At 37.4% G+C, this 24,653-nt stretch overlaps 1 protein-coding gene across 2 annotated transcripts in view; it reads right to left on the bottom strand.

Moving 5' to 3' along the window:
- The window catches only part of SMYD3 (SET and MYND domain containing 3), a 329,317-nt gene that overhangs the window by 267,028 nt on the left and 37,636 nt on the right, over positions 1-24,653 (bottom strand). Inside the window, exon 1 of one of the 2 annotated variants that reach the window (XM_026041347.1) lies at positions 17,875-18,013. The exons of the other annotated variant lie outside the window; for it this stretch is intronic. The gene's annotated coding sequence lies outside the window, so the exon portion shown is untranslated. Of the gene's footprint in view, positions 1-17,874; positions 18,014-24,653 lie in introns of those variants that run through there. 2 annotated transcript variants of the gene reach the window in all.

Here is a 24,653-nt window from a genome sequence, read left to right on the forward strand (position 1 = left end):
GGGGAAGAGGAGGAGGAAGAAAGGACAAGTCTGAATTCAGAAAGGCGGAACAAAAGCAAGGCTCAAAGCAAGCAGGCACAGAGATTTTCAAAACAGGTTTCCTCACAGATCTCACTGAAGTTCACTTTTGCACTCTAAGATATGCTTTGTAGCTTTAAGGTTTTCACAGCTTTCAAATATATTCTTTAAAACATTTGGGATGGTATTTCTCAATGCATCAAGGCATTTACGTTTTTATAACTCAAACCACATTTGCAGAAAAAGCAAGTGGAGCAAGCGGTTTAGAAAAGGTGGTTTAAGAGCAAAATCTGCTAAACAGTCCTACTGCTTCCCCATGACATCCTGCAATTTATGCCACCTCTATTGTTAAAGCTACTTCATATTTCTCTTCCCACAGCCCCAGTTCATCTAGTATCCTATTATCTGCCTTTTTCACTTTGTCCTCAAGCACTTACACAGCTGTACCTCTGAACTGCATGTCAGCATTTCCCACCTCCAGATCCATGAGCGTGTGCCCCATGCACAGGTTTTTCTTTTCTCTCTGTGGCGCATTTGGTATAGCACAAAAGTCACCTGTATTCCAAACCATCACTTTTTTTTTTTTTTTTTTTTTTTTTTTTTTTTTTTGGCTAAAGCAGCCTCTCTCATACCTGTTCTCTTTGACTGCCTGGCTGTGACTGACCTCTACTTCAGTGTGATTTGTTCTCTTGCTTTGCTGCCTGATCTTTTAAAAAAGCTGGCAACAAAACATGACATGTACTACAAAAAATACCATACCATAGCCTGCACAATCTGCTTACCAAAAACCAAGCCAGACTGTCACACCTCAGCAAATGTGACACCTTCTGCTTTCCTTTGTACTATTTTATTTGTCATGCAGAGTTTCAGTTGCCATTTATAACAAAGTCACTGCTCTTATTTCCTTCCATCGCTGGCTGTCCCAACCCAGAAGCGCAGGCAGAAGCCTGTGCCTGGTGATAGTACAGCGACTCATTTACCACACCGAAGTTAGATGGCGGGAAGGAAACAGCAGAGAGGTAGGAAGATAGACTGCAGGAACTTGGCTAATATCACTCTGGGTGGATTGCATTTTATATTTGAGGTTGGAGATGTGTACAGGGGAGCGCTTCGCTGTGTGCCGCTGTGGACTACTGACCTGGATGGAATTACAGTTCGGATGATATAGCTGAGCTGCAGTCCTTTTGTAGGTTCACAGCTATGAAGTCAATCGACAGTCAATAAAAAGAGGCCATGCTCCTGGTTCCCTTCAAATTAGAGCTCCTGATTGCTCTCCCTTTCCTGTACTTCAGAGAGCTCCCCCTCTTTCCCTTCAATCACTTAGTAGGGAAAGGGCAAGTGGAATATGGAATAGGTATGCAGCAGGATATCCGAATTGAGCCTGTATTGGTAGAGGAAGCTGAAGCAGCTCTGGCACCACCAGCCCTGAGGTTTTCAAACATGTCTAAATGAATGAGTCAGAAATAAAGGGCATGTATGGAAAGGTGTTCCAGTCCTCAAAAGTTAGGAACATATAGATGTTCGCACTGTCAGGTTCACACGCATGCATAAATACACACAGCTTTTCCTTAGCTACATACACATTTGCACTTGGAAGGATATCACTCGGTTAAATACTTGATCCTCTGTGTTCTGTCCATCTTTCCCCTCACATCATGTTTGGGTTACTATAAGGTTATTCAAGTATAACACCAAGGATATCACACCAACATACAAATGTTGCTGAGATCTTCCGTTGGTCTAATTTAAGTACGGGAGCTTTACAAGCTTTCCACAACTCAAATTTCACCACCGCCCCAAACTGAAGAATGCTGCTCCACTGATGTAACAGCACTGTAGCTTTGTTCCTGGTGAAGGTTATATGCTGTATCTACAAGGTCCTGAGCCTGCAACAGCCTCAGCTAGCACACTTTTTTACTGGGACAGGATCCATGAGTTTAAATGCAAAATTATTACTGGAAACAGAATGAAAGATTTAGTTGCCAAAATTCAGAATAATTCATTCAGAACATCCTAAAAGGAGGTGATGCAGACAAGATATATAAATTGTTGACCTCTAAAATTTAGAATAATTTCTTTAAGCTGGAAAAGCACATAACAAATCCACTGTGGGGAGAAGAGAAGGGGTTATCCAGATCTCCCGTATCTAATCCACATCTAATGGGTAACTTCTCCTTTCTCTTAATCACTTGTTCACACTTTCAGTGCCTGGAATTGAGGCTTAATCCCAACAACGTGGTACAGGCCAACGTCGCAGTGGAATTGCCCTAGTGTGCTAAAAATGCTGGGTCAAATGCCACGCAGAGATGTAGTCTGTCATACCTGCCTTATTCAAAGGGTCTATGTTTGATGAGAGACAGAAACCCAGCTCTGGTTGAATGGCAGTTGTCAAAATGAAGATTCATCAAGCAAAAGATTGCTCAGTTAACCACATGCAACGGCTTCTGTTAACAGAGCTAACCAAACTACATGCAGGAGGTTCACTGAAAATAAAAAGCAAGATCGGAGCAAACATTGTTTTGCTGCCATTTTTAATGTACCGTTGTTTTGTTTTTTATTGCATGGTTAGTGTCCTGGCTTTTAGCAAACACTGAAACAAATACCATTTACAAGCGCTGAAGTATGTAACACCTCTATGGGAAATCCATAAGGCAGAACTTAATGGAACAAGTCTGTCAGGGGACAAGTCTGTATTTCCACTGCAAGAGGTGAAGTTTGTCCTGTCTCGTTGATATTTGCCAGCAAATTGACATTTAATCTTTTGTTAATTATTTCTCCATCATATAAATTTCTTGGCAAAAAAATGATACATTCTCATCTTAAAATGTCAAAATTTCATTTATTTTTTGGCATGTAAACAGTGCAAGTCCATAAAATCTTACTGTAGAGGGCTGCAAAATCTCCCTAGGATTAATTACACTTTTAATTAAATTAAAAGATTCCTCCTGACATGACCTTACACATCAGTCCCATATGCATGTTATCTCCTCTCAGACCTGTCTCATAGGACAGCAGACTCCACGTTACAGAACTAGACAATTTTTGTTTTCTTGTGTCTGCCAAGAGACTGTTCAGAATTTAATTGCTGTTATTTATGAATTAAAACCACAGAAACAGTTGTGAGAAGAATATTCTATGAAGTTGAATACTTATGAGAGTTGTTACTGTAGGAAAGAAAAGAAGTTGCAGATTCTTGTTTTATTTTCTTTCTCTTCCTTTTTTAAAAAAAATTAAATTTTCTTTAATTTTTTTTATAAACATCTAAAATGATGACTAAACAATTTAGTGATATTTAATCACTAAATACTGGGCACTCATCTAAATCAATATATATGTAAATACATGTTTTGTATATTTTGCATATGTATACACACAAAATGTTTGAAAGCCTGAATATTCCTGGAAGGCTGTAGTAAGCTTCCGTTAAAGGGAGTTGGGGAAAGGGGTAAGGAAACCCTGCCCTGGCATTCAGCACTGAGGATACAGCAGGCAAAACGAGACCCACACAGTATACATTCATCTGCTCCAATAGAGGCTGAATAAAATAAACAAAGCTCCAAAATTAAATATGACATGGCCTGATTAAAATGCAAAGCATATGGTGGAAAATAAAAGCTGTAAACAATGTAATACCATCCTTATGTGAAAGTATGTTTGCAATAGAACTCGATAAAGTCACTTATTCTTCCTTAGTAGACATTAGTTTCTTCCACTTCTGTCACAAAGCACCAGGGACTGAAAATCAAAGAACTGCACATTGATGTAAGACAGAATCCTGACAAGCAGCATCTTTCAGGCTTTGATGGAAAACAGATGAGAACAGGGCAGCTTCCCCCACTCTTCCATTAATTAACAACTGCAGCTTCATTTACACTTAGTTTTGGCTCAGCCCGCTCAGGCAGCTTCAGCCTAAGAGCCAGAGGAACACATGGTAGTGAGAGGTGGAACCTTCCTGCCACTAAAACCACCGCGCACATGACACCTTAGCCTGCTGGAAAGGGCAGCGAGGCACTGCCTCCCTCAGATTTTTCACTGGGAAGCTCACCAAGCTTTTGGATAGCACATTCAGTATCACAGAAACAATCAAAGAAAAGTCGGATTTCAAAGGTACTTCTGGAGATCACCTTGTTCTAGCCCTCTTGCTCAAGTCAGGGACATCCAGAGCAGCTATCCTGGATTGTATCATAGAATCGTAGAACACTTAAGGTTGGAAGGGACCTCGGAGGTCATCTAGTCCAACCCCCCTGCTCACGCAGGGTCACCCAGAGCACGTGGCACAGGGCTGCGTCCAAGCGGGTTTTGAAGATCTCCAAAGAAGGAGACTCCACAACCTCTGAGCAGCCTGTGCCAGGGCTCTGTCACCCTCACTGTCAAAAAGTGTTTTCTCAAGTTCCTGTGGAACTTTTGGTGCCTCAGATGTGGCCATTTCCTCTAGTCCTATCGCTGGCCACCACTGAAGAGAGGCCGCCCCCTCCTCCTCACTGCCTCCCTTGAGGTATTTATAGACACTGATCAGGTCCCCCCTCATAGGCTCAGATATAGGCTCCCCCCGTCATAGTCTCAGGTATAGGCTCAGATTTTGAGTATCTCAAAGAACGAAGACACCACAATCTTTCTGGGCAACTGCAGCCAATCCTCCCAGTTTTGTTTTATCTACAAACTTGCATTGAGCCCTCCCATCATCCACATCATTAAAGATGTTAAAAAAATATTGGTCCCAGTGTCAACCCCCGAGGGACGCTGCCAGTGACCAGCCTCCAGCCAGGCTCTGTGCTGCTGACAACAGCCTTCTGCATCCAGCAGTTCAGCTGTTTTCCAATTCACCTCGTCCTCTTATCTAAGCCCACGCTTCATCAGCTTGCCTGTAAGGATGGCAATATTCCTAATTTCAAATTCGTACTCAACTTCTAACGTTTTTTCTCGTTCAAGCTGTCAAAGCTCATGAGCTTCCACTATGATTACCACTTCTGCCCTTCCAAGTGACTCACATTGAAAACTAATGTGTTGGACAGTTGTCTAATGGAGTCACGTTTGGTTGTTATGCCATTAATTACCTCTGCATTTTGACTGAAACGGGGCCAAGTCTCGTCCATATTTTTTCTGCATCTGTCACTGCTACATGCAGATGCCATCTGCATTAATGAAAAAAATAAAATAAAAAACAAGCACCAAAAGGCAAAATATCTCCTCCCTCCTCCTAATTGATTTGTTCTAATCTCTGCAAGTGAGCATTTAATCAGATCCCCTCCTCTTCCAGGAGGATGACACTATTCTGAAATTCTCTTACTGGAAAAGCTTATTGCTTAGAAACAGTACCATAATATGCCCTAGAAACCCTGGAATTTTAGCCCCTCGCAGCAAAGTGTCCTCAGCAGCTTCTCCCAGCACTGACAAGTGCTCAGTTAGACTCCTCCTATATTCACTACAGGTATCACCCAGACAGGCAGAAAGGAACATAAGACATCAAGAAAAGTGATTTCACTCTGCTACATGTTTTTAGTTAAGGATTACTGCCTCAAAAGAGATATTTTCATGAAGCACTATTCAGAACAAACTATGGTAACAGATTCTCTTCACTAATCCATTTTCAAAATTAGAATTAAACAGAAAAGTCTCGTGTAAAAAACTTTCTGAATCAAAGATCTTTTCAGTACCAAAGTGCCACCCTTTCATGCTCTAATAATTTTTTTCTATCATTACATATCTTAACATTAATGTCATTATGGATAAAAATAGCAAATACCTAAGAAAAGTAAAATATAATTTAAAACTGCTGAAAAAAATCATTAATCATTTTAGAGAGTTGTTTTGTAGGAAGTTGTAAACCAATTTTAATTTGGACATTTTTATTACTATTTCATTTCCTGAAAATTCAAGATTTTAGGGGAGGGAAGGGACAGGACAGGACAGGACAAGGAAAGCTGCTACTTTTTGAATCAGAAAACAAGTGGAAGAAAACCTCTATAACTTTATATTACCATTTGGTGGTCTGGAAGGAGGAACTGAAACTCACAGGACACCAGATACAGCTTTGGCAACCAGAGACAGATGCTTTCAATATGGGGGAAAAAAAAACATAACTCCTGCAATTAAAAGCAATTTCCCATGCGAATGGCACTTCCTTCCAGTTTTCAAAGTAGCTGCTTGTCTTTGGATGAAAACCTGCTTTCTGCAAGTTTTGGAATCATTTGGAAAGCAATTTTAATAGCAGGGTAAGAAAATAGAGAGTTAAAAGTCATCTATTAATGGCAGTTCATGTTCTTCCTCTGTAAGATTTCCAGAGCCTCCCTGACCGCCATCTCCACACAAAAGAATGGTCCTTGAATGTCATCTCATTCAGATTCATGTTGGTACAACAATAAAAATATCTTCTTGTAAGATATTCTAACCTTATCAGAATGCAGTCATAATATATTATTACAGAACTTTTTCAAAAAAGTAAAGATTTAAGCCTATTGTCAAAAAGGTCTTTCCAGTCCAAATAATTTTTTACTTTATTATCAACAAGAGAACAATATTTTTTCCTACTTTGCAGTACCTCAGGCTATAGAGTTTCACATTATAGCCTCGAGAAAATAAGACATGTCACTTCTTATTGCAAGCAAAGCATAAAGAGAGCACGGCTAGAAGGTGTACAGATACTAAGAGTTTTGTTTGTTTTCCCTAATCTCTGGAGTGAATTATTTCGATAACCTGCATATTATTAGTTAACCTCCCAGTTAAAGGCTTTCCTTCACTAAAAGGGTGAAATAGCCAAAGTGATGTTGCTGAATGCATACACTTACATACATTTTTTGCAGTTACAGTTTGCTCTTCAATCAAGTTTTGGGTTTTTTTGTTTTTTTTTTTTTTAAGGGTAAGTATTGCTATTGTTAAAATTACCTCTATCTCTTAAGATATAAGGGGCTGAAGAGGCCCCTCACTCTCACTTTTAACATGCTCATGAAATCTCACCCAAAAGCAGCATTCAACCATAACAGAGCCAAATTACTGAAGCTCTCATTACATTCAAGCGGGTGTAGAGTCATGGTTGATATATGAGTCTATCACTCTCAGCATTGATTTCCAGAGCCCTCTGAATGTCTCTGAGCAATATAATACCCTTAAAGCATTTTTCCTTCTCTCTGCCATTCATCATAACTCAAATTGTCAAGCCTTATTTAAATTTCTTTGTTAGATTAAAAATATTCATCATATAAATCATTACATTTTAGTTATACGTTCCCTTTCCCTTTAAAGAAATCAAATCACTGTAAGTAAGAGAAGAACGGCTGATGCAGCAACAGAAATCTCTCATGGCTGTCATAATGAGGAATGCTAAAGAAAAATATTACGGATTTATTTTGCTGAACTGTATCAGTTAAGACAAGACTTTATTGCGCCCTGGTATGGGTAGTGCTCATGTAAGCAAATAGAGGGATCAAGGTCAACAAAGTTTTCACTGAACTCTCCCTACACTGGAGGTCCTTTCTCTGTGCAAATGCTTATGTGGAATAATCACAACATCTGCAGGTAAAACGCACACAAAATGTATAAGGCATAATTTCTTGTAAGGGCCAGCATTTTATAAAAACACTGCTGTGCTGTATATACATTGCTAAACAAAATTCTAAATCATAAAATCATATTTTGCCAAAAGTACAACATGAAAGTTCACATGAACAATTAATCACTTGGTAAAAGTTCTTTACTGACAGAAACTGCAGCAGTTTTATTCAGTGTAAGACTGAGTTGTAAAGCAGCACACTCTTCATGGGAGGTAAGGCAACTGCCTGCTCAGCATGTTTACCACACGTGAATGCGCCTGCACTGCATCCTCGGGAGGTAATGAAATGAAAGTATGTTTTATCAAAAGCCAGATGGATTCAGCTATTCAGCTAAGAAATCTCTCTTCAAGAAAGCAAAACTATTGGTTTTGTTTTCTTTTGCCCATATAATACCTCAATTATTAAAACAAAAAAAAAAAAATGAGAATAGACTAACAGTATGATTTTTTTGCCACCACTCATTATTATAGTTGGCATGTAAGAGTGCATTAGCAACAAAGGTCCTGGACAAACATACAAATTAAACTACAGTGTCTCCAGATGTATTATTGCTTATAATAATTTCTACCTGGAACTTCGCTTAGAATTTTTCTCCTTACAAATTTTGGGTACAAAAGAGTAAGGATGGCAGACAGAGAAATCTACCTGCTCTTGTTGCCTTTCCACAAGGACTGGTCCAACTGAAGTACGAAATAAACTTATCTAAAGAACACTTACTACTAATTCTAGTAAGAGTATATCTTAATTTCTATAAAATTAATTTCTCTTTATGAAATCTGTATCTACAGTTCAAATTTCTGTCTCTAAAGTTCAGGATAGGATCTGAACTTCAGCCCCTTAACTCAAGCAAAAACTTCTGCTAAATCAGTCCCATCTTTAATAGCACAATGAACGCTCCCTTCATTAAAAAAGTCATGCTTCACATTTTTCTTTTGGCTTCAAAAACTCCCTTAGCTTTTTCCAGCCCAAAACTGTCCAAAATTTTCCTTTCTCTTTGCATTAGTTTTGCAAGTATCAGCTTTTTCCTGACACTTCGCAATTGCTGATTAGTCTGTTTTGTCTAAAAGCAATCAGACTTAATGAGAAGGAATTCTCAACATCTGAACCATTGTACTTAATTCAGAAATACCAGCACAGTCAGTGAGACATTTACCAAAGCATTTAAAATTGTCTCACAAAACTGCATTTTTTTTTTTGCTTCACCCTCATGGCAGCTTTGCATCACCACACTCGCGGTCATCCCCGCTTCTGGTTTTGGCACCTGATCCAATCATATAAATTTCACCAAATATTCCCATCCCTTTCATTGGAATTGCTCACTTCCAAAATTCAAGTAGTTCAGATTAAATAACTGCACAATGGTTTTATCAGTCAACTATGCAACCTCAACCAGGTCAGACGCTTTGTTGATATGGCACAAGAGCAACACAAGGAAACTCTGAGGGCTCTTAAGAGTCAAGGTTACTAACAGCAAAAGATTAAGTAGTTTCTCCATGATAATACTTCATGATTTTACAGTTATCTATAAAAGCAAACAAGAAACTCTAAAAAGAAACCTAAAAACAAAGTTTTGATATGACACCACAGTAGTGATGTGAGTATTGGCCCATCTGGAAACATACATTGATAATTAATCCTTTGTGAGCAAAGTTGTTTTAGTTCTATAACAAGATAATTGAAAACTGTCAATTCCACTCCGATATAATTAAACAACATTAGATCACTATCCAAAAATAATATTCATTTGGTAGCTGACTGGCACTTTTTATAATTTCTGCCTTCACCTGAAACCTCTTGACACTCTTTTATTATAGTGAATGCATTAGAAATTTAATTGAAAAATGTGCCTTTCAACAGTTTCACTTTGTTGTTTGAGATTTAGAAATGAGATTGTGACTGCAGACTACAATGCTCTGTCTCTGCTGTATCAAAACCAGCGATTGTGTTTGCTAGAAACAAATAAATCAATACAGCATGTATAAATTGCAATAGACTAGAAATTTTGAAGTATAGTTTTTATCCATAACAGGAAATAAAGTTAATACAAGTAGCTTAAGAATGACATTTGTATTTTTAGCAGAAAACATGAATATGGAAGATAAAGCTCTCTCTCAACTGTCTGCCAAAGACTGATTACAACAATCAGTTTTGCTTCCATAAATCTTTTTTTCCTGGTATTTACTACATGGCACACCTCAGGTTTGAGAACAAAACAGATCTTAAACACCACCAAGAGAAGCAGTAAGAACATGGAAAGATAAATAACTTCAAGCAAATTAATCAGAAATCAGATCTACATAGAAAATGGCAAGGGTTCTTTATGGACTCTGCTATGCAGAATCAAATGAAAGTACCAGAAGGTAAAGTCATAAAAAGGGTAGCTGAAGAAATAGCCAGAAGGAAGCAAAAGTCTCATTTTATGTCTGCCTGTTCTGAAGGAGCCAAAGGCAGAGGGAGGTGTGTCTCCAAGGGAAACAAAGTGGGAAAGATGCAGATGTTACTTCGCTCTTTGTGCAAATTTTCAGGAGTCCAAAAGATGGCAAGATACACAACGCTTTCAATTTCTTCTCATTTCAATCAAAAAACCTCACCCACAATGAGCACAAATGGGACTATATATAAAAACTGCTTAGAATGCCTGTTATCTAGGGAACAAAGGAAAACATTTAAACCCCTTTTTATTCTATAGAAGATATGCAGTACTTATTGTCCTGCAATGCTCTTCCATATCCCTGGGCCTCTTGGAAAATAAGCAAGCAGAAGAGCAGAAGGTGTTTGGGGTCGGGCCTCCTCCCGCATGGCAGATGCCGGAGGGCAGGAGGCTGCGCTGCCATCGCAGTGTGGGCCCTGGCTGCAGGTGGCCCTGAGGCTGCTCAGGAAAACCCTCTGTAGCCTCCCAGAAGAAACTCAGATCCTTCTTTAGTTGTTTCATCTAAAAATGCCATCCCAATGAACCAAAAAAAAAAACAAAGCTAACTTCTGTTGCCAAGGTCTTGAAATCCTAGAAAAGTGTAAAATATCAAGCCATTGGGTCATTTTAATTGCTTGATTTCACAAATCACAGTGCTTCTCAGGATATATACCACATTTTTTCTATATGTCATACATCAAAGTTTCATTAAATGTTGCTATTTTCTATGGTAGCATGCAGTAGCACTAAAAAAACATGCTGCATATAGTATTTGATAGAATATGTGATATCTGGTTAAATATTTCATATCTTCATAAACAGATATAATCACAAAGCTGAAGAAATTCAGTTGAAATTATTTATCAAATTGTTTCAGTGAAAATTCAGATACTAGTTTTGTTAAGAGAGGGAAGGTGCAAGGCTCTTTGGTTTTCTCTTCTTGTGGGGATGGTAGGGCAGAAAGGAAAGGACTCACAATGACTTCCACAAGATTTTCTGGGTGATTTTTTGGTTCAAGAGAGCAATAAAGCATTTAATGTATTGAGAGATCAGAAAGCTTGAAAAAGATTTACAGAAGTCATTTCTAAAGCAGTTTTGGAAACTTATCATTTGGGGACTACTCAAAGGCATTTTGAGGTTTATCTACTGCTGCAGGTGGTATTTTTGTCCTGCAGTAATTTGTACCATTTTCAGATTTTCTAAGGAAAAAATATGTTTATACATTATAGTAAAAGCTCCCAAAGGTATATCATCTTTTCTAGGAAAGTAATCCTAGTATCCACATTGATTATTTCATTTTATCTTTCACCCTATCTGAAGGTATTTTGAGAGCAAGGAAGAGAATGTGTACAATAAATATGTGTGTATGTATGAGAAGGTATTTGGGCAAAACCTTCATTTTGCCTTTTGTCTGCTGTCAGAGGGTGCTTGGGAACCAAGAGGTAGAATGAATATTATTACATATTCATACATATAGCATTTGGACAAAACCTCTGCCTCGGTATCTTTACAGATGTGAAAGAGTCAGGACAAGGTTATAAAGTTATTACCTCATATGCTTTATAAGAAAACTGTTATGTAATGTCATATTTAAATTACATTTAAGAAGAAAATACAAAAATATTAGCATTCTTATGTGGTAAGAACTAGTCATGTTTTAGACAAGTAGTAAATCTAGAATAGATAGAACTTTGCATTTTTAATGGCTAAAATATTATGTATTATTCTTTTGCTTTTTTAAAAAATGAAATAATTCACATTTCACTATATCACACCACAAGTTCACTTGTATATAACTATAAATACCAATATTTTGCTTATTTGCTACAAGTCTAAAAGTGAAAATTGGTAATATAAGGTAGAAAAAAGCTCAAATTGTTATTCAGTAAAAGTGTCATTAATGCCTGACATATCTTGAGGTATGTTCGACAGTACTCAGTACTCCACTGTTCAGGAGTCTAATTCAGTATTTTCACTTTCAGCTATCAAGCTTTATCTCTAATAGCTTTTTTTTTCCCCCCATGCATTGCTTCATTATAGATTATAGTGTACCTGCTATATAACTCTGTTATAAGTCAAAACTTGAAACATTTGGCCAAATCCCACCGCAAATACAAACAGGCATATTAAATCTTTTTGTCCTGCCTGGTGTTTGAGATTCAGTGACTTAGGACCATGTTTTAAGCATCCTCCATTGTTTCCATTATGACCACATCCTAAGGATCCCTTATTATTCACACCTTATTTCCTAAAACATGATTTATTAGAATGTTTTCACCAGAAAGGGGAAAAAAGAGAAGGGAAAGCCTAAGAAAGAAAAAAGTAGTGTAATATATCACCAGAAAATGCATCAAAACACTCACAATACTCATTAAACCACTTCTGTCTCACAGGGAACTGACCAGCTTCAGAGAGAGCATCAGTACCGGGGCCTTTGTTAAGAAGGACAAACTAAATGGATCTGGATACACATATATAGTGCAAGAGTACTTTAAGAAAGGCTTCAAATAGCAGAAACTATAAAGAATAAATTGTTGACACACAAATAGTTCCCAGCAGGGAGTAATCAGCCCTGCTCTTGGAAATTCCCATGAGTTAGCTACAGAAAATTGCACATTCCTCTCAACAGCATGCTGTAAAGTTTTTATGCTACCCTTCAGCTCAATAAAGAGACCTAATGATTTGATATGGTTGATAAGAATTATGGTCAGTCACATACACGACGTCATGTAGCTCTTCACTCTATCAGACCATTTTGTGGAAGCCCAGAGGGTCGTAATGGTTTCTTTAGCCTGGAAGCCGTGAATGAGACCTGCCTCACTCATGGCAGCTACTAACCTAAGGCACAAGCGTGGTTGGAAGCTGGACCACACGCAGCTGCCCATGACGAGAAAAGCAAAACTGAAGTAATATCAGAAAACTGCAGAACAGATTTCAGTACTTTTGTATGCCAGCCAGTCTATAGCTCCTCATACAGCACTAATGAAGAGCAGTGAGAGCACAGAGCCATTCAGCGAGGAAGAGCAATCTAGACACAGCACCAAGGGTTCCACCAAAATAGTCTCAGTAGTAGGAAACACCTGGTGAAAACGCCAAAAACACGAGAACAGCGTTCCTGCTATGGAGCTGTTGGAGCAAACTCCCAGGGGGCCATACAAAACCTTCCACTACATACATGACTGAATTTCTGAAACAGCTTTTTAGTGATAAAGAGAAATTCCAGAAGGGAGTTCAATTTGGATTTAGCAGTACATGAGCATGTGATCGGGAGCAGAACTAAACTTCATTTTCCTTTATACAGGTTCACAGTTAAGGGCTTGGTTAATTCTCACGACCCTTCTTTTCAAAGGGATAGCCAGAAGTTATAAGCACTATTGTTAGGTCTCTTCTATTTCTACTAGAACAGAAGTTTTTCATTTTTCAGTTCTAATCTTTATTATGTTTACACAAGACTGTCACATCAGGAGCTAATCACTGTAACCCAACCCAGCTAGACCACATGAGGCCAGTTAAAAGCTGAGGTCAGTGCAAAACATGTCTGCTTGTTGAATTTTGCTGTATGCTAGTAACACCTTCCCCCCCGCCGCCCCCCACCGTAGACTGACTGCTAGCTCCATATTACTTTTTGGATGGCATTTATTCATTAAAGCTCTACACATAATACCTGCAATTCTCTGCCTGAGCTAGTATCTCCAGTGGTAAAAGAAAAGGCACTATTGACCAGGTGTTTTCCATAAGGTATCTTTGACTCCATAGCACATCTCAGCAGAAGGCAGTTAACTTTACAAGCACAAAACGTGCATTTTTCATAAAGACAGGAAAACAAGTATAGACTACTATAGACAGAGACAAGGAGAGCAATTCTCCCCTTCCTCCTCGTTTTTTTGATGTAGAAGAGAATGGTAGTCACTGAGATATTATGGAAATTAAGTATTTTTGCTTGAGAGCACCCAAGGTTTTTCTGAGAATGCAAAGTGATGATGTATATGTATTTTTTAAAAAGCATCTGCATCTGCAGTTTTTGCCTGTTAAATTTTAAAACAGAAAAATCTCCATGTCTGCATGGTTATTTTATGCAGAGAATTAACTTTTTTTTTTTTAAAGTAGCTTCTTAACCTGATAGAAATGGAAATATTTTTCAGAAGAGAGGAGGGAGCATCAATGAGTAATATATATCTAATTCCCTGCATAAAATAACCATACAGACATGGATTTATGGTAACACATACAATGGCAAGAGAACTCAGTTATCAGGAAGAACATCAAAAGGTTAGTTATCCTCCAAGTATGACCTCAGCATAAATTTAAGCTGTCATCCACAAGAAATGAAGGTTCTGCCTGTCTATTGTCTACCGAGGAATTGAGAGACTTCATGTTATCTTCCTTTTGCAGCCAAAGTTTGGGAGTTTATGCTAAACTTTAAAATAATTATTAAATCTCTTCTTCCTAAGCAGCTTTGTGATTTTCTAATACAAAACACCTACATTTGCATGAGCCCATGATTTCCTGTCACAATAATTGGAAGAGAGGTTACTTAAATATTTTGGAGAGTCTTAGCTATTTTCATTTGCTGGAAGTGAACATTTGACTTTATTCCAAATAAAACATTTCTGACATCTTTATCTAGTTATGCAAGTAAACAACAGATAATCTTATCTGAAGAGCTGCAAACAAATCATGTAAAGGAAAAAAATCATTAACATTTTAATGGCTTTTTAAAGACAGTTTCCAAATCCATGAAAGTCTGCTGCAAATATGCAGGTCAGAACAATTTTAATGCTATCTCAGTGTAATAATATGCAATATGGTAATTTAGCTTAAGCATATCATACAAAATTTGCTGCAATTTTGTATGAGAGTAAAAGAAAAAGAAACACAAAAAAGTGCACACAAAAAAACCCACCATCTAAAAGATATCCAGCCACTTTTCTTCTCCTACTTCCCTCATACATTCTAGGGTTGCCTCTGAAGGGCCTCCAAAGGACTCAAGGGCTCAGATTGCTCAGACTGCAGAGACATGAAGCAAAAGGCAAAGTGCAGTCTCCTATTCAAATCCAAAAGTTAAACTAAAGTAGTAGTAACAGGAAAAAAAAAAAAAAAAAAAAAAAGCAACTGAAGCAGCTATGTGCTCTTGGCTTTAAATTACAGAGATGAAGTACTTGCACATACAGAATGCTAGGTGAATCAGTCCTTGTGACTTCCAAGAAACTAACTCATCAGTTTTCAATTTTCAATTAATCATTGATCTGCCAAACATAAGGATTTTATCTGCACAAATCACCATTGCCTGGCACAACCCTACTAAGAAGTTTTGATGCTCTTCGCACCAAACCTTTCCACAAAGAACAAAAACAGAGAACATGGAAGGAAGACTAGTGGAAGGAACAATACATTAGGTCTGGACTGAGTGCCTCAGAGGAAAATCAGCTAATTCCTTTTCCCAAGCAGAACTGCACAGTACATTAAGCAAATGACTAAAGTTATGACCAAAAAGTATATCTGTCTGTGAAGAGAGTTGGTTAGACAGTACAATCTCTACATATGAGACCAGGCCCATCTCTTTGGCTAGGGCCACCATTACTGCAGGAATACTGCCGGACGGAACACAGCTATACGCCAACCCATACCAGGTACTACTCTTTGTATTTCTCTCTTTTGCATATTTTAGAGATGAGATTTTGGGGCACCCGCTACCACATAGGAATCTCCTTGCTTGCATAAATTCACTATTGAGTTGCAAGACAGAGAGCCCTCTGATCTTCTGTGCCAATCCTAACACATAGTCCTGAAAGCAGAACTTTGCCCTGCCCAGACAGGTTGGCTTGCAGCTCTCCAAACCTAGTAAGACACCCCTAATTCCACATTCACTCAAAGGCACATATGATATGTGGGAATTTAAACAAGCCCATGCTACAAGCACTAACATAACAGCCTTTGCTCTTCATCACTGCCCACCATTGCTCTTTTCCCAAGTCCTCAAGATTAAACATCAAATCCTAGAGCCTATCTTAAGAAGCAAAGGGTCCCAGCTACTGCTGCTGTGACATTTATGATGTTTTGCTTTTCCTAATCAACAGTCTTTCTACAGTTTCATGAAGAAGGAAAACAATTTAATCTTGCCTATAACAACACTTCTGACAGTGAAAAATATCGAAAGTATGCCCAAATTACTAGGATTCCTCATGACATGTCCATCATACCATACTCTGCTGATATCATCTACTCAAACTCAAGAATCTCAGCTGTCTATCTTAGAAAGGAAAAAGACTGAAATGTTTTAGAGGAATTTAGAATGTACAAATAACAGGACATCTCAGATTAGCTTTGGAAACATTATTTAACTTAATTCTACACTCCCTAGTTTATCTTGAAATTAGGAGTTGTTCTATCATTAAGTGCCCCTTTTATCAAGCAATATAGATCATTCCACAAAAAGATTTGTCCTCCTCAAAACTGAAAACTCCCTAATCTTTAGTCAAGGCTTGTAGAATTTTTTTTTTTTTTAAGGTCTTCAAAGCACAGACAAAAATATCAAATAGCACAGGGTTAAGAAGCTATCTCTAAGAGATTCATCAAAAAAAACTGTCACAATGTACAGTGAATATTCACTCATTTAGAATAAATGTCGAGAAATGTTTAATATTCCACAAGACTTTGAGCCAGTATGTGATTTTGATTTTCAAACCCCCAAGGCAAAATGACAAAAGAAAGTAAAATTGGCTTAATGTCAATATTAGCATTCTCTTCCAAATATGTAAACTCGTCAGAAGAGCATACAGTAGTTTAAACAAAAATCAATTTCCATGAGGTCAGTCAACACTGGTTTGATGAGAATGCTATTTCATCCATCTGTTTATCTTCATTAAGAGTATTCTGTATATGTTGCTGACATTTATTTTGTCTATACAATATAAGGCTGAACTAGAAAACAATTGTCTGATGCATGCTGATATATTGCTCTAAAATATTGATTTAATTTCATTTTGTCCAGTTTAAAAATTCACCACTCACAGCTTGACTTTTCCACACACTACTGTGTCCAGTTAAGTGCAAGTTATTATGTTATATGCATAATACAGACCCAACAAGGCAAATAGAGAAATATAATAGAGAAACATAAAAACTCACATTTTTGTATGTGTAACATTCCTTTGCTAATAGATCAGAGAATAGTTCCCTATGCTCATCTAGAGAAAGGCTTACTTTAACAAACAGGCATGTATATACTTCGTGGAAAACAACAAGAATAGAGAAATTTGTTCACTTTCAAATGAAATATGTAAATAATAAAAAATATATTTTATATATAAAATGTGAAGTATTTTCACTCATTGATCATAAAACTCACATTAATCAGGTGCACCTTTGCCAGTAATCACTACACTTGTGTTTCTGAAAAAACAACAGCAGTTCCTTATGCAAATTATGGCTATCCATTAAAATCACTGGTGTTACCAAAATTTATATCTGCTAGGAATTTGTCAACATGACATACAGAGAATATTTTACAGTATGAAGATGACCAGCACATATTCTAAGGATAAAGATTTATAGGGATCTCTAATCTTCTTCCTCTTCATTAAGTTTCTGTAATGTGATCTTTACTAGGGCATTTTTAGCCCCTTTTCTAATGCTTTTGAAATGCACAAGATTCACTCTGGAAGGGGGTTTTAATCAGTATTTCTGTGAATGGGAGCTTGAATCAAACACATGCGCCATCTTAATTCTCCCCTGAAGTTCAATGGCAAATGTAAACCAAGTCATTTCTGATCTATTTCTCCCACCCCCTGCACAGTAATAAATTTCAACTTAAACAATTTGACAGAGAAAAAGTCTTTAAAAATAAAAACTGCAGAAAACCCTAGCAGCAAGTATATCGAGAACTATTAATCATCTTACCAAGCATTTCTCTGTGACTCAACAGGCCTCAGTCTATTCTGATCTGAATTCAAGGCAGCAAATTAAATTATTACAAAATATTTCACTTTCTGCAGCAAGAGACTTGGATGGAATAGGCCCAAAAGGGAGAGAAAGGCAAGCAGCCCAACCTGGGGGCACTGGCACGGCAGGGTTATGGGTTGTGTGGTACAAGCACAGACAGGCCAGGAGGAGGAGGAGGAAGTGGAACAAGGTAACCCTTCCAGGTCAGATCTCACTGTTTCACTCATTAACAAGGGGGAAAAGAAAGTCTGCCTTTCTCTTAGAGGTTTCTTAAAAAGACTTGAAGAATTTAAAAAGCAGAGCCAGTCAGGTTTCTATTTTGATGGCCTCAAGGATAAGCAAGTCATCATTCGCAAATGGCAATTTCAGGTCAAACCAAAGGCTTGCACAGGGCAAGCAGTACACTGAGTGAGACTTTTCTGATAAACTTTCCTAGGCTTTGCTGACTTGCTTCTCAGGGAGAATTCTGAAGCTCTTCTTGCTCCTCACCTTTGTCCACAAAACTACCATCCTCTCTTTCCTCCATACTTCAAATAGCGTGTTAGTGAGCAATTCTTATCCTCAAAATAGTTTGCATATTCCTAATCAAAACAGAGAGGAAAAAATGAGTCAAACATACAGGAATTTATTTTATCAAGTTCATGTTGAAACACCAGTCTTAAATAATTACAGTAAAATAAACACATACACACTGCATTAACATGATTAAATCACACTATTCTGATCCAGTTCAGCTTAATTTATATCATGTCAGACCATTAGAGGCACTGGGGCTTTGATGTGAACTAATTAGTCTCCCCCGTTTCAAAGAGGCCAATTGTTCAGTGACAGAACAAGAACAAATAAAGTCTCCCTTCACATGGCAGTTTCTGGAGGCACCATTTAAACACCAATTATGTTATGCAGAACAATCCAAACTGGCGAACAAGAGGTAGACATAGGCCATTAAGGAAGACAAATGAGCTCAAAAAACTAATTAAATGGATTATATTTAATAATAAAGTCACTATCAGCATTAATGGCTCTTTGAGGAAAGTGAGAAGTCTGCAAACTTTTAGCAGTCGTGCACAGTAATCTACTACATCCAGGTTTCCAGATGCAACCGCAACTCTAATTTCCACAGTAGTCATAGCTAGTTTTGCTGACAAAGCTGAATGTACACTAAAATACCAATTATTTTGTATTGAGAATATTCTTCATTGTTTTCTAGTGCTACAACAAGCAAAGTTCAAGGAAATATCACATGTTAAAAAGGACAAAAAGAGTCCTGGATCATGTCACACATTATCAACATGGCCTGTTTCCTACCTCAGCTCCCACTAAAATCAATATTTTAAGTAATAAGGACAATATCCATTAAAGTTTACATTATTTGGTTGCAAGTTAAAGCAACAGCAGGACCTTCTTCACCAAACTGTGACAATCTTGTGGCAAGAAGGTCTGGTCATCATCTCCACAAACCTGTGACACTATTTAATCGCAGAGTTGCACTATAGGATTACATAGGAAGCAGAAGGCGTTTGGGCTTTGAAACATTTTTATCTTCCTCTGTGTCACTTTAAAATATGATGAAGTTGGCCAGGACAGCAATGAATAGACTTCTGTATAAAATTCTAGTTTCATTTTAGCAAGAAAATGCATGCTACGCCATTCTAAGGCTAAGATAAAAACCCCAAGCAATTCTAACTTCATTTCCTTTCTTTTTGCATAAAGGCATATTCCAGTAACACATGTTAAATTGCAATTAAGTGAAAGCTTTTATAGCATAAAATTATGGTGAAAAATTAATTAGTGACACTATAATAATAATAGCAGTGCTAATTAAACCATCTTAGCCTATAGAAAAACAGTATGAGTAACACTGTGTTAAAAATTATTCCATGGTGTAAATCTTATACTGAACATTCTCACACAGTGCTAGACATAATTGAAATATAATGTCTTCCAGAACAGGAATTAGCCTATATGAATGACACTAAGGTGAACCTACTTGCAAAGTCAGAACGGCATGTGAAAGGAGATGATCAGGTTCTGGCAATAAATCAAGGCAGCAGAAGTTCAAATTTACTTCCCCCAGTTGTCCCTAAGCATCAGTGAGCACACTCAGACCTTGTTCCTGGTCCCATGAAACCAATGGTGCCATTCTGACCTAGACACCTGAAGTTACTGGAACCTAAAGACACAAGTTCCAGTGTAAGACAACATGGTGGGAATGGATACCCAAGCCATATAACAAATACGTTCTTTGGCACATAGTCCCGTGACACGTTCATGCACACGGGAGCGCAGCATGATGGAAGGGCCTGTGTACAAGGAGCTGCTGCAAGATGGGCAGGACAGCAGACAACTGCAGACTGATATGATGTTTATGGTGCAATTCCTGAATTAGCAGATAAAGATTTTCAAAAATATACTCGACAAAATGCTTGGAAAACATTTTCTAAGCTCATTTTAGACTCACAGCATTTAAAAAATATTTCCAGAATGATGGATATTCTCTCAAATTGTAAAAACATGGGGGGGGGGNAAGTGGAGGATTAAAAGCAGACTAAGTTGCACAAGACCAAAACAGCAAAGTGACTATTCAAGAATTAGATACACAAATGCACATATTGTGAGTTTCCATTTAAAATAAAAATTTGATAATTTTATTAAGAGCTTAATCTGTGAGACAGAAATGACTGTAGAATGAGACATATCAACATTAGTCTACAAAATTTCTGCATGACAGAGGAAATAGATATTACTATGAGTTAATTCTTTTTTCCCCCTCTTCTCTTAGCTATATTCCTAGGAAGTCAAAGTAGGCAAAGTACTTTTCACTTACAATGAAGAACAAATGGCGATGCTTCCTTATTTCTACCTATACCAGCCTCAACATGTACCTGTGTCCTACCTACTTGATGGATGAGAACTGATAGCTCAGATTTCAGTGATTTTTGCAGTATGCAGAAATATCTATCAAAGGAGTAGGTGTCCAATCCTGTTTCCTCTGAAAGTTGAAGGAAACCTTGACAATTATGGAAGAAAAAAAATGAGAACTTAATTGCAAATAAAAGAATGTGAGGTTCACCAGAGGAAGAATGCAAGGTTCACTGATTAAAACATTTTTTTTGGCATGAGTAATGGAAGCTTTAGTCCCAGTTTTTCTATTTAAAACCAGAAATAATAACCACAAATTTCCAAAAGTGATTATAAAAACTTTAACAAGAACTCGCAATCACTTTAAATTCATATGGGAGACATGCTTAAATCATTCACATCCATCTCTAAAGTATTCGGGACACATGTACGCATACACTCATTACATAATAGAGGAAGTAGAAGATGATCTTCAAGAATATAATGAATTGATGGTTTGATCAAAGAAAAATCTTGTCAATATAGTTATGCAGTTTGGAAGGAATAGGCTGATATTGGAAAAAAGCAAAACATGAGGCCCATTGGGTATGCTCCTATTGGAGCTCTTCCTGGATCTGACCTTCCTGGATCTGACTCTGACACTCAAAATGCAGAGGTATTTGAGGCTTATACATTTAGATGTATGGAGACACAGATTTATGATGTCAAAATTAACTCTTACCACCATATAATCCATAGTGTACCAAAGTTGGTTTTAAGTACACCAACTGTAGTACATAAATTTTGAAAGTCACTCTGAGGTATGTTAGTCCACATAAAACAAAGAAAAATCAAGTTGCATAGCATTTCACAATGGGCTCAAAAGACTAAGCCTCAAAAGTTTTCAAAGTTGTCACAGGCAAACCTCAGAAAACTCATTTTTCCCATATAAATACTAACAGCTAATGTGAGTAGTGAGAGACAGCTGCTAAAATCTGGATAGTTAGCTTTTCAGGTCACTAGAAAAATTATATTTTCACATGACTGAGGAAAAAGTAGCACTCCAACAAAAATTATCCATTCAGATCGGTATAATAAAACTCCCTACATAAGATGAATACCAAAAGAAAGTTGGAAATTTCCTGTTTTAACACAAATAAGTAAACTCCAAGTACCTGAGAAAAGCATGAGAACTTCCCGGATGGAAAAGCAGGGAGGCAAAGGATAGAAAGCTGTGGCAAATCATCATGCCAGAACCATGGCCAGAATTCTCACAGTGTCTTCCCAAGTATCTCATGCCAACAACTATTAAAGAGCACTATAAATAATTTTAAGCTAATCCTGTAGCATGAAAAACATATAAACAAATTCATACTGTATACCCCAGAAAACATTGACGTCACTGCTAAATTTTAGGAGTGGAAATGGTAAAAACACAAAAAGAAACATGAACACTACAATGTTAACAAAATGGAGAAAAAACATGCTTTTTTAGACTGAATTTCACACAGTAAGTATATTTCAGTTGTCACCCACTGAAATGCCTGCATGGGACAAAAGCCATGTCACCTTCTGTCAATGCCTGGATTAGATTTGGCTGTGTAATAAACTGTGACAGACAAGATTGTCCTCATTTTCAGGGAGACTGAAGCAGCTGAGACAACAGCAAGTCAACAGGAGCAAGGCCACAAATTCATGGTTCCCCGTGCAATATTCAAAGAGCATAACATTTTTCAACAGACTATCAATCTACACCACTCTGGAAGGAAGTTTTTTTTTTTTTTTTTTTTTTTTTAAAGCCTTTTCAGCTTTTAAACATATGAAGTAAGTCTCAGAGTTGATTGATAATCCTCCCACACAGAACTCCAGCTTTGCTCGCAGCCAAAACAGAGTAAGAAAAGCTCCAAGTGATCCATCCCAGGTCATCCTGAAGACAGAAATAGAAGAGTTCACTGCCAACAGCATTACAAGTAGTTATGAAGCTTAGTTAAAGTTAATATCGAAGGGACCCCTATCCTCTATGGTTTTATAGATGTACTGCAACTGCCCCAATCATTAAAGCCTTTCATCTTTGCCCTTTCCAGTTCACTTCCAGAAAGGTACTAGAAAAATACACTGTGATTTACTGAACTTATTTGCAGGGCCCCCTCAAGAAAGTAAATTTTCCTGGAAGCTTATGCTTTTCAATCTATGCTTTTTCTACTTACAAATCCTCTTTTCTTTTTTCCCCTCCCACAGAGGACAAAGTTTTCTTCCTGACCGTATACAGCTGAATTATGACCTATCTAGCCATTTCAAAACTCTTCCCACCCAGTTTTCTGCACCTGCACAAGAAAACCAGAAAGATGCATTGCTAAATTTTCTTCAAGTTTTTCTTGAATCCTGCCAGAAACTCTATGCAAGTGTAAAGCATCATCACCACCAGTGAAAATGATGAAACCACAAGCAAAGAAAAAGGAGAGAAAAAGAAAAAAAAGGCTAACATCAAATGATACCTTCAAATTTTTTGCTTGCTTCCACAATCAGAAGGTAGGAAGGCTTGGTGAGGAAACAAGGGGAAACAAGTGGACATTCCTCACAAACCAGATACATTCTGTACATTTTCTTGCTGCTTTCTTTTTTATTCCCTTCCTCATACTTACCAAACGCTAGCCTTCCTTAGAAGGACTAAAATGCAGAACAGAAATTACACCAGCAGCAGTCTATGCCAGTGACATTTTATATGCGTTAACCTGTACTCATTTCAAATCTCCATCCCAAGAGCTGCCCAGCTCTGCTCACCAGCTCACGCCGACTCCTCCAGGCACCTACAAGCTTGTTTATTAAACAAAGCCAAGCATATTTAACAAGTAGGCAGAGATGAATTGAGTAGTCCCAGCTACTGGATGACCACAAAGAGAGTTTAAAAGACTAAAGTTAACAGTAAAATTCAATATTATATCTTGGCTGTTAGCTGTGCTGCATAAACTAGTGCCTAGTTCCTTCTTAACACATTAGCTTTTCTCATTCCTTTTGGTTTTATATACTGCAAAGGCATGGACTGACCTTCGCTTAATTCCTTACTCACTAGGTATGACAACTCTTCAAAAGCAAAGGTAAATGTTAGGAAAGTGGTAATTTGTGAGTATAGGCCTGATACGCCATTTATCATATAGTGAACACAATATTTTGCATGAGACAGAAAGCAGCAATGCACATTAAGTCTGAGGTGCACAAAGAGCAATAATGAATAAACATGCCCTTGCATATATTATCTCCAGAAATAGATCTCCATGATCCCATAATCACAGCGAAGCTGAGAAGTTGCATCCAGTGTTAATTAGATTGGAAACTTGCATCAGAAACCCATCTATACTTGTACAACTTCAGCAAAAATTTTACTCTTAACTTGATTCTAATATTTCTTCTCAGTTTCTTGATGTAAGTTGCTTTCCTTATTCTGCTAACATGGATTAATAAATTGACTGTTAAATTCTAAATAAGAGCAACTTATTGATGGTGCTGCAAGTTTTGAGGCACAGATCAATTTTCTATTCATATCACTGAGACAGTTTGCTTCAGCTTGCATTTAAAAAGACTCAGAGATTCTCGTACTTTAGTACACAGACTTTATAAAGGGTAAGTGAAACCATATAACTCCCCACTCTCTTCTGCCTACACAATATATATCAAAATCCCTCCTAATTAAAAAGTCTTTTTAATTCGTAATAGAAACTCTCTCCAAAACTTTGAGTGGAATGAAAACCAACTACTGAAGCCCTGAAGGTAAAACAAAAAAGTGTTTAAAATTTGATAGAAAGAATTTTAAAAATATAAATAAAGAGCAGAGCATTTTGTATCTTGAGATGTGTGTCCGCACCTTAGAACAGTCCCATTTTTTTCTGCATAAGTTAAAA

Source organism: Nothoprocta perdicaria, unplaced genomic scaffold, assembly GCF_003342845.1.
Source record: "Nothoprocta perdicaria isolate Ctin4 unplaced genomic scaffold, notPer1 scaffold_282, whole genome shotgun sequence".
Classification (NCBI taxonomy): Eukaryota; Metazoa; Chordata; class Aves; order Tinamiformes; family Tinamidae; genus Nothoprocta; species Nothoprocta perdicaria.